Source organism: Salvelinus fontinalis, unplaced genomic scaffold, assembly GCF_029448725.1.
Source record: "Salvelinus fontinalis isolate EN_2023a unplaced genomic scaffold, ASM2944872v1 scaffold_0518, whole genome shotgun sequence".
NCBI classification, from domain to species: Eukaryota; Metazoa; Chordata; class Actinopteri; order Salmoniformes; family Salmonidae; genus Salvelinus; species Salvelinus fontinalis.
Window position 1 is genome coordinate 107,805 of NW_026600727.1, and position 10,527 is coordinate 118,331.

Genomic DNA, 10,527 nt, shown 5'->3' on the forward strand with positions numbered 1-10,527 from the left:
CATCACAGGCCGTAACAGAGAAGAGAACACAGGCTATATGTTAGGACAGGGACTCATCACAGGCCGTAACAGAGAAGAGAACACAATTATACCAGGAACATTTTAGATATGTGTGTTTACAAAACCAGGGAATGGACAAAGGATATCTTGTAGGCGTGTCCACGAAGTGGGACATACGTCTGTTTCCTGTCAGCTGACACAATGAAGTGGGACATACTTCTGTTTCCTGTCAGCTGACACAATGAAGTGGGACATACGTCTATTTCCTGTCAGCTGACACAACGAAGTGGGACATACGTCTGTTTCCTGTCAGCTGACACAATGAAGTGGGACATCTATATGTTTCCTGTCAGCCGACACAACGAACCTGTACCTCGTCCCATCTACAACTACTGCTCTATGAGGTAAACACATCCCCTGTCGTTATGATGAAGTCAATCAGGGAGCACTGTTGATGCTTCCTCTGGAATAGGGGGGTCATGGGGTATGGAGTGATGATTCAGACGAGGGAAGGAGGAGAGGAAGGAGGAAAGGAGGAAGTGAAGTAGGGGGAAATAAGGGAATGCGATTAAAAGCTGTCATGTAAAACCTCTAACTGGCTTACTGTGCCCAGAGTCACATCTTCCTGTTGGCGTTAACCTGTGGATGACCCTAACGATCTACACACACACACACACACACACACACACACACACACACACACACACACACACACACACACACACACACACACACACACACACACACACACACACACACACACACACACACACACACACACACACACACACACACACACACACAGATAATGTTTGAGACCAAGGCAGGCTGCTTCCTGTCTGTAATCTGGAGGAAACATCACAGACACACACACATCCTCCCCACATCAGCTACAAACACACCAACAGGTACATATCCTAGGCATTAAGGAGACACCAACAGGTACATATCCTAGGCATTAAGGAGGCACCAACAGGTACATATCCTAGGCATTAAGGAGGCACCAACAGGTACATATCCTAGGCATTAAGGAGACACCGACAGGTACATATCCTAGGCATTAAGGAGGCACCAACAGGTACATATCCTAGGCATTAAGGAGGCACCAACAGGTACATATCCTAGGCATTAAGGAGACACCGACAGGTACATATCCTAGGCATTAAGGAGACACCAACAGGTGCATATCCTAGGCATTAAGGAGACACCGACAGGTACATATCCTAGGCATTAAGGAGGCACCAACAGGTACATATCCTAGGCATTAAGGAGACACCGACAGGTACATATCCTAGGCATTAAGGAGGCACCAACAGGTACATATCCTAGGCATTAAGGAGGCACCGACAGGTACATATCCTAGGCATTAAGGAGGCACCAACAGGTACATATCCTAGGCATTAAGGAGGCACCAACAGGTACCTATCCTAGGCATTAAGGAGGCGTGTACAATGAGACCTCAGAGATTGACCTTCGTACTCTGCATTAGGGAGGTATAAATCCACCCCTAAGCTTTCACCATGGCACAAGCACACCAAACACACCAAACCCCAAAACACTATGGCTGTATTTACACAGGCAGACCCATTCTGATCATTTATTTTTCTTCACTAATTGGTATTTTGTCCAATCAGATCTGAAAAGTTCTGATGCGGTTGGTCAAAAGAACAATTCATGGAAAGAATATCAGAATACGGATCCCTGTGTAAACGCAGCCATAGTGTTTTGGGGTTTGGCGTGTTAAGGGAGAATTCATTAATTTTTCAGAAAGGTTTCATCCTGCCTTCCTTCCCCATTTCTCAGAACGATCAGTAAATATCACATTATGTTTCAGCAAGTCTCTGATTGACAGCAAGCACTTCTCTAGGTCATGTTGTGTCTGCTGGCATATCAATTTGAATATGAAGATGTACATTTGAGATACAAATGTGATCTGAAAATGTAAATGTGATCTGAAAATGTGAAATGTGATCTCAGAATGTGAAATGCATTGTTATTAAATGCATGTGTATTCTAGCATTGTTTCAGCAGAAAAACTCATAAGTTGAGATAAGATTACATACAGTGTGTTACTAGACCCCGAGACAAAACTACAATCAGACTAACATGGAGGTCTGTGTACTATACAAGGCTTATAAGAGCGTAGTGAGAGAAAAACACTGAAAATGACTCATGAATAATCAAGCAATCACTCTGAAATCCACTTTACGTTCTTTCTGTCCACCCCAACCTGTTCTCTCTCTCTCTCTCTCTCTCTCTCTCTCTCTCTCTCTCTCTCTCTCGCTTCCCTCTCTTCTCCCTTTAATTAACATTATCAAATAATGAGGGATGGGAGGAAAGAGAGAGGAAGAGAGAAAGGCCTCGACCCGTGAACGATGTTCAAAATCACATCTCGCCCCAAAGCTCATCAACAAATTTCCCAAAGGGGGACTTTTTTTCAGAAAATTCAGAGCTTTTTTCTTTGCGAGTTCTTTACCTTCTCCGTTGTTTACCGAATCAGGAGCATAGAGACGTCTAGACTGATGTGTTTATTCACTCACAATGATTTCCCTCGACACACACACACACACACACACACACACACACACACACACACACACACACACACACACACACACACACACACACACACACACACACACACACACACACACACACACACACACACACACACACACAGACAGACAGACAGACAGACAGACAGACACACACACACACACACACACACACACACTCCCCCGGCACTCCAGACGCTCTGGCTTTAAGTTAATTGAATCTCGGCTTAATCCAAAGCTTCTTCCTCGGGACTCCGCCTGACGTCCCCCTTCTGTCCCCCCCTCCCTTCTCTCCTCCTTCCACCAGTCTCCAAACACTTCTGTTCCCCCCCTCCCTTCTCTCCTCCTTCCACCAGTCTCCAAACACTTCTGTCCCCCCCTCCCTTCTCTCCTCCTTCCACCAGTCTCCAAACACTTTTGTTCCCCCCCACCTTTTCTCCTCCTTCCACCAGTCTCCAAACACTTCTGTCCCCCCCCTCCCTTCTCTCCTCCTTCCACCAGTCTACAGACACTTCTGTTCCCCCCCTACTTTCTCTCCTCCTTCCACCAGTCTCCAGACACTTTTGTTCCACCCTATCTTCTCTCCTCCTTCCACCAGTCTCCAGACACCTTTGTTCCCCCCCACCTTCTCTCCTCCTTCCACCAGTCTCCAGATACTTTTGTTCCACCCTATCTTCTCTCCTCCTTCCACCAGTCTCCAGATACTTTTGTTCCCCCCCACCTTCTCTCCTCCTTCCACCATCTCCAGACACTTTTGTTCCCCCCGACCTTTTCTCCTCCTTCCACCAGTCTACAGACACTTTTGTTCCCCCCCACCTTTTCTCCTCCTTCCACCAGTCTACAGACACTTTTGTTCCCCCCCACCTTCTCTCCTCCTTCCACCAGTCTACAGACATTTTTGTTCCCCCCCACCTTTTCTCCTCCTTCCACCAGTCTACAGACACTTCTGTTCCCCCCCACCTTTTCTCCTCCTTCCACCAGTCTACAGACACTTTTGTTCCCCCCCACCTTCTCTCCTCCTTCCACCAGTCTACAGACACTTCTGTTCCCCCCCACCTTTTCTCCTCCTTCCACCAGTCTACAGACACTTTTGTTCCCCCCCACCTTTTCTCCTCCTTCCACCAGTCTCCAGACACTTTTGTTCCCCCCCACCTTCTCTCCTCCTTCCACCAGTCTCCAGACACCTTTGTTCCCCCCCACCTTCTCTCCTCCTTCCACCAGTCTACAGACACTTTTGTTCCCCCCCACCTTTTCTCCTCCTTCCACCAGTCTACAGACACTTCTGTTCCCCCCCACCTTTTCTCCTCCTTCCACCAGTCTACAGACACTTTTGTTCCCCCCCACCTTTTCTCCTCCTTCCACCAGTCTCCAGATACTTTTGTTCCACCCTATCTTCTCTCCTCCTTCCACCAGTCTCCAGATACTTTTGTTCCACCCTATCTTCTCTCCTCCTTCCACCAGTCTCCAGACACTTTTGTTCCCCCCCACCTTCTCTCCTCCTTCCACCAGTCTACAGACACTTTTGTTCCACCCTATCTTCTCCCCTCCTTCCACCAGTCTCCAAGGAGCGGCACAGCGGGAGACTGGGAGTTTAAGTGATGTTAAATATTTACAGAGGAACGTTTTCATTCATATTTACAGAGGACTCACTTATGTCCATGCTCAAATCACAGCTTTTATAGTGGAGTAGGGTGGTGTGTGGAGGGGGGAGGGGGAGGAGTAGGGTGGTGTGTGGAGGGGGGGAGGAGTAGTGTGGTGTGTGGAGGGGGGGGGGGGGGAGTACGGTGTTGTGTGGAGGGGGGAGGGAGGGAGGGGGAGGAGTAGGGTATTGTGTGGAGGGGGGAGGAGTAGGGTGGTGTGTGGAGGGGGGAGGGGGAGGTTTAGGGTGGTGTGTGGAAGGGGAGGAGTAGGTGTTGTGGGGAGGGGGGAGGAGTAGGGTGTTGTGTGGAGGGGGGAGGGGGGAGTGGGATGAGTAGGGTGGTGTGTGGAGGGGGGAGGGGGAAGGGGGAGGAGTAGGGTGGTGTGTGGAAGGGGGAGGTGTAGGTGTGGGGAGGAGCAGTAGGGTGGTGTGGGGAGGAGCAGTAGGGTGGTGTGGGGAGGAGCAGTAGGGTGGTGTGGGGAGGGGGGAGTAGGGTGGTGTGGGGAGGAGCAGTAGGGTGGTTGGTGGAGGGGGCAGTAGGGTGGTGTGGGGAGGAGCAGTAGGGTGGTGTGGGGAGGAGCAGTAGGGTGGTGTGGGGAGGAGCAGTAGGGTGGTGTGGGGAGGGGGGAGTAGGGTGGTGTTGGGAGGGGGGAGTAGGGTGGTGGGTGGAGCAGTAGGGTGGTGTGGGGAGGGGGCAGTAGGTGTGGGGAGGGGGCAGTAGGGTGGTGTGGGGAGGGGGCAGTAGGTGTAGGGAGGGGGCAGTAGGGTGGTAGGTGGAGGGGCAGTAGGGTGGTGGGTGGAGGGGCAGTAGGGTGGTGGGTGGAGGGGCAGTAGGGTGGTGGGTGGAGGGGCAGTAGGGTGGTGGGTGGAGGGGCAGTAGGGTGGTAGGTGGAGGGGCAGTAGGGTGGGGAGGGGGCAGTAGGGTGGTAGGTGGAGGGGCAGTAGGGTGGTGGGTGGAGGGGCAGTAGGGTGGGGAGGGGGCAGTAGGGTGGTGGGTGGAGGGGCAGTAGGGCAGTGGGTGGAGGGGCAGTAGGGTGGGGAGGGGGCAGTAGGGTGGTGGTTGGAGGGGCAGTAGGGTGGTAGGTGGAGGGGCTGTAGGGTGGTAGGTGGAGGGGCAGTAGGGTGGTAGGTGGAGGGGCAGTAGGGTGGGGAGGGGCAGGTGGGTGGTGGGTGGAGGGGCAGTAGGGTGGTAGGTGGAGGGGCAGTAGGGTGGTAGGTGGAGGGGCAGTAGGGTGGGGAGGGGGCAGTAGGGTGGTGGGGGGAGGGGCAGTAGGGTGGTGGGTGGAGGGGCAGTAGGGCAGTGGGTGGAGGGGCAGTAGGGTGGGGAGGGGGCAGTAGGGTGGTGGTTGGAGGGGCAGTAGGTGGTGTGGGGAGGGGCAGTATGGTGGTGGGTGGAGGGGCAGTAGGTGGTGTGGGGAGGGGCAGTAGGGTGGTGTGGGGAGGGGCAGTAGGGTGGTGGGTGGAGAGGCAGTGGGGTGGTGGGTGGAGGGGCTGTAGGGTGGGGAGGGGGCAGTAGGGTGGTGTGGGGAGGGGCAGTAGGGTGGTGGGTGGAGAGGCAGTAGGGTGGTGGGTGGAGGGGCTGTAGGGTGGGGAGGGGGCAGTAGGGTGGTTTGGAGGGGCAGTAGGGTGGAGGGGCAGTAGGGTGGTGGGGCAGTAGGGTGGAGGGGCAGTAGGGTGGAGGGGCAGTAGGGTGGGGGTGGAGGGGCAGTAGGGTGGGGAGGGGGCAGTAGGGTGGTGTGGAGGGGCAGTAGGGTGGAGGGGCAGTAGGGTGGGGAGGGGGCAGTAGGGTGGTTTGGAGGGGCAGTAGGGTGGAGGGGCAGTAGGGTGGAGGGGCAGTAGGGTGGTGGGTGAAGGGGCAGTATGGTGGTGGGTGAAGGGGCAGTAGGGTGGTGTGGGGAGGGGCAGTAGGGTGGTGGGTGGAGAGGCAGTAGGGTGGTGGGTGGAGGGGCTGTAGGGTGGGGAGGGGGCAGTAGGGTGTTTTGGAGGGGCAGTAGGGTGGAGGGGCAGTAGGGTGGTGGGGCAGTAGGGTGGAGGGGCAGTAGGGTGGAGGGGCAGTAGGGTGGGGGTGGAGGGGCAGTAGGGTGGGGAGGGGGCAGTAGGGTGGTGTGGAGGGGCAGTATGGTGGTGGGTGAAGGGGCAGTAGGGTGGGGAGGGGGCAGTAGGGTGGTGTGGGGAGGGGCAGTAGGGTGGTGGGTGGAGAGGCAGTAGGGTGGTGGGTGGAGGGGCTGTAGGGTGGGGAGGGGGCAGTAGGGTGGTTTGGAGGGGCAGTAGGGTGGAGGGGCAGTAGGGTGGTGGGGCAGTAGGGTGGAGGGGCAGTAGGGTGGAGGGGCAGTAGGGTGGGGGTGGAGGGGCAGTAGGGTGGGGAGGGGGCAGTAGGGTGGTGTGGAGGGGCAGTAGGGTGGAGGGGCAGTAGGGTGGTTTGGAGTGGCAGTAGGGTGGAGGGGCAGTAGGGTGGAGGGGCAGTAGGGTGGTGGGTGAAGGGGCAGTATGGTGGTGGGTGAAGGGGCAGTAGGGTGGTGTGGGGAGGGGCAGTAGGGTGGTGGGTGGAGAGGCAGTAGGGTGGTGGGTGGAGGGGCTGTAGGGTGGGGAGGGGGCAGTAGGGTGGTTTGGAGGGGCAGTAGGGTGGAGGGGCAGTAGGGTGGTGGGGCAGTAGGGTGGAGGGGCAGTAGGGTGGAGGGGCAGTAGGGTGGGGGTGGAGGGGCAGTAGGGTGGGGAGGGGGCAGTAGGGTGGTGTGGAGGGGCAGTATGGTGGTGGGTGAAGGGGCAGTAGGGTAGGGAGGGGGCAGTAGGGTGGTGTGGAGGGGCAGTAGGGTGGTGGGTGAAGGGGCAGTAAGGTGGAGGGGCAGTAGGGTGGTGTGGAGGGGCAGAAGGGTGGAGGGGCAGTAGGGTGGAGGGGCAGTAGGGTGGTGTGGAGGGGCAGTAGGGTGGAGGGGCAGTAGGGTGGTGTGGAGGGGCAGTAGGGTGAAGGGGCAGTAGGGTGGTGTGGAGGGGCAGTAGGGTGGAGGGGCAGTAGGGTGGAGGGGCAGTAGGGTGGTGTGGAGGGGCAGTAGGGTGGAGGGGCAGTAGGGTGGAGGGGCAGTAGGGTGGTGTGGAGGGGCAGTAGGGTGGAGGGGCAGTAGGGTGGAGGGGCAGTAGGGTGGAGGGGCAGTAGGGTGGAGGGGCAGTAGGGTGGAGGGGCAGTAGGGTGGAGGGGCTGTAGGGTGGGGAGGGGGCAGTAGGGTGGTGTGGAGGGGCAGTAGGGTGGAGGGGCAGTAGGGTGGTTGGTGGAGGGGCAGTAGGGTGGAGGGGCAGTAGGGTGAAGGGGCAGTAGGGTGGTGTGGAGGGGCAGTAGGGTGGAGGGGCAGTAGGGTGGTGGGTGGAGGGGCAGTAGGGTAGGGAGGGGGCAGTAGGGTGGTGTGGAGGGGCAGTAGGGTGAAGGGGCAGTAGGGTGGTGGGTGGAGGGGCAGTAGGGTGAAGGGGCAGTAGGGTGGTGGGTGGAGGGGCAGTAGGGTGAAGGGGCAGTAGGGTGGTGGGTGGAGGGGCAGTAGGGTGGAGGGGCAGTAGGGTGGTGTGGAGGGGCAGTAGGGTGGAGGGGCAGTAGGGTGGAGGGGCAGTAGGGTGGTGTGGAGGGGCAGTAGGGTGGAGGGGCAGTAGGGTGGTGTGGAGGGGCAGTAGGGTGGAGGGGCAGTAGGGTGGTGTGGAGGGGCAGTAGGGTGGAGGGGCAGTAGGGTGGAGGGGCAGTAGGGTGGTGTGGAGGGGCAGTAGGGTGGAGGGGCAGTAGGGTGGAGTTGCAGTAGGGTGGTGTGGAGGGGCAGTAGGGTGGAGGGGCAGTAGGGTGGAGGGGCAGTAGGGTGGAGGGGCAGTAGGGTGGAGGGGCAGTAGGGTGGAGGGGCAGTAGGGTGGAGGGGCTGTAGGGTGGGGAGGGGGCAGTAGGGTGGTGTGGAGGGGCAGTAGGGTGGAGGGGCAGTAGGGTGGTGGGTGGAGGGGCAGTAGGGTGGAGGGGCAGTAGGGTGAAGGGGCAGTAGGGTGGTGTGGAGGGGCAGTAGGGTGGAGGGGCAGTAGGGTGGTGGGTGAAGGGGCAGTAGGGTGGAGGGGCAGTAGGGTGGTGTGGAGGGGCAGTAGGGTGGAGGGGCATTAGGGTGGAGGGGCAATAGGGTTGTGTGGAGGGGCAGTAGGGTGGAGGGGCAGTAGGGTGGTGTGGAGGGGCAGTAGGGTGGAGGGGCAGTAGGGTGGTGTGGAGGGGCAGTAGGGTGGAGGGGCAGTAGGGTGGAGGGGCAGTAGGGTGGTGTGGAGGGGCAGTAGGGTGGAGGGGCAGTAGGGTGGAGGGGCAGTAGGGTGGTGTGGAGGGGCAGTAGGGTGGAGGGGCAGTAGGGTGGAGGGGCAGTAGGGTGGAGGGGCAGTAGGGTGGAGGGGCAGTAGGGTGGAGGGGCAGTAGGGTGGAGGGGCTGTAGGGTGGGGAGGGGGCAGTAGGGTGGTGTGGAGGGGCAGTAGGGTGGAGGGGCAGTAGGATGGTGGGTGGAGGGGCAGTAGGGTGGAGGGGCAGTAGGGTGAAGGGGCAGTAGGGTGGTGTGGAGGGGCAGTAGGGTGGAGGGGCAGTAGGGTGGTGGGTGGAGGGGCAGTAGGGTAGGGAGGGGGCAGTAGGGTGGTGTGGAGGGGCAGTAGGGTGAAGGGGCAGTAGGGTGGTGGGTGGAGGGGCAGTAGGGTGAAGGGGCAGTAGGGTGGTGGGTGGAGGGGCAGTAGGGTGAAGGGGCAGTAGGGTGGTGGGTGGAGGGGCAGTAGGGTGGAGGGGCAGTAGGGTGGAGGGGCAGTAGGGTGGAGGGGCAGTAGGGTGAAGGGGCAGTAGGGTGGTGGGGCAGTAGGGTGGTGGGGCAGTAGGGTGAAGGGGCAGTAGGGTGGTGGGGCAGTAGGGTGGAGGGGCAGTAGGGTGAAGGGGCAGTAGGGTGGTGGGGCAGTAGGGTGGTGGGGCAGTAGGGTGAAGGGGCAGTAGGGTGGTGGGGCAGTAGGGTGGAGGGGCAGTAGGGTGAAGGGGCAGTAGGGTGGTGGGGCAGTAGGGTGGAGGGGCAGTAGGGTGGTGGGGCAGTAGGGTGGAGGGGCAGTAGGGTGAAGGGGCAGTAGGGTGGTGGGGCAGTAGGGTGGAGGGGCAGTAGGGTGGTGGGGCAGTAGGGTGGAGGGGCAGTAGGGTGAAGGGGCAGTAGGGTGGTGGGGCAGTAGGGTGGAGGGGCAGTAGGGTGAAGGGGCAGTAGGGTGGTGGGGCAGTAGGGTGGAGGGGCAGTAGGGTGAAGGGGCAGTAGGGTGGTGGGGCAGTAGGGTGGTGGGGCAGTAGGGTGAAGGGGCAGTAGGGTGGTGGGGCAGTAGGGTGGAGGGGCAGTAGGGTGAAGGGGCAGTAGGGTGGTGGGGCAGTAGGGTGGAGGGGCAGTAGGGTGAAGGGGCAGTAGGGTGGTGGGGCAGTAGGGTGGAGGGGCAGTAGGGTGGTGGGGCAGTAGGGTGGAGGGGCAGTAGGGTGAAGGGGCAGTAGGGTGGAGGGGCAGTAGGGTGGAGGGGCAGTAGGGTGGTGTGGAGGGGCAGTAGGGTGGTGTGGAGGGGCAGTAGGGTGGAGGGGCAGTAGGGTGGAGGGGCAGTAGGGTGGTGGGGCAGTAGGGTGGAGGGGCAGTAGGGTGGTGGGGCAGTAGGGTGGAGGGGCAGTAGGGTGAAGGGGCAGTAGGGTGGAGGGGCAGTAGGGTGGAGGGGCAGTAGGGTGGTGTGGAGGGGCAGTAGGGTGGTGTGGAGGGGCAGTAGGGTGGAGGGGCAGTAGGGTGGAGGGGCAGTAGGGTGGAGGGGCAGTAGGGTGGAGGGGCAGTAGGGTGGAGGGGCAGTAGGGTGGAGGGGCAGTAGGGTGGAGGGGCAGTAGGGTGGAGGGGCTGTAGGGTGGAGGGGCAGTAGGGTGGAGGGGCAGTAGGGTGGAGGGGCAGTAGGGTGGAGGGGCAGTAGGGTGGAGGGGCAGTAGGGTGGTGTGGAGGGGCAGTAGGGTGAAGGGGCAGTAGGGTGGAGGGGCAGTAGGGTGGTGTGGAGGGGCAGTAGGGTGGAGGGGCAGTAGGGTGGAGGGGCAGTAGGGTGGTGTGGAGGGGCAGTAGGGTGGAGGGGCAGTAGGGTGGAGGGGCAGTAGGGTGGTGTGGAGGGGCAGTAGGGTGGAGGGGCAGTAGGGTGGTGTGGAGGGGCAGTAGGGTGGAGGGGCAGTAGGGTGGAGGGGCAGTAGGGTGGTGTGGAGGGGCAGTAGGGTGGAGGGGCAGTAGGGTGGAGGGGCAGTAGGGTGGTGTGGAGGGGCAGTAGGGTGGAGGGGCAGTAGGGTGGAGGGGCAGTAGGGTGGTGTGGAGGGGC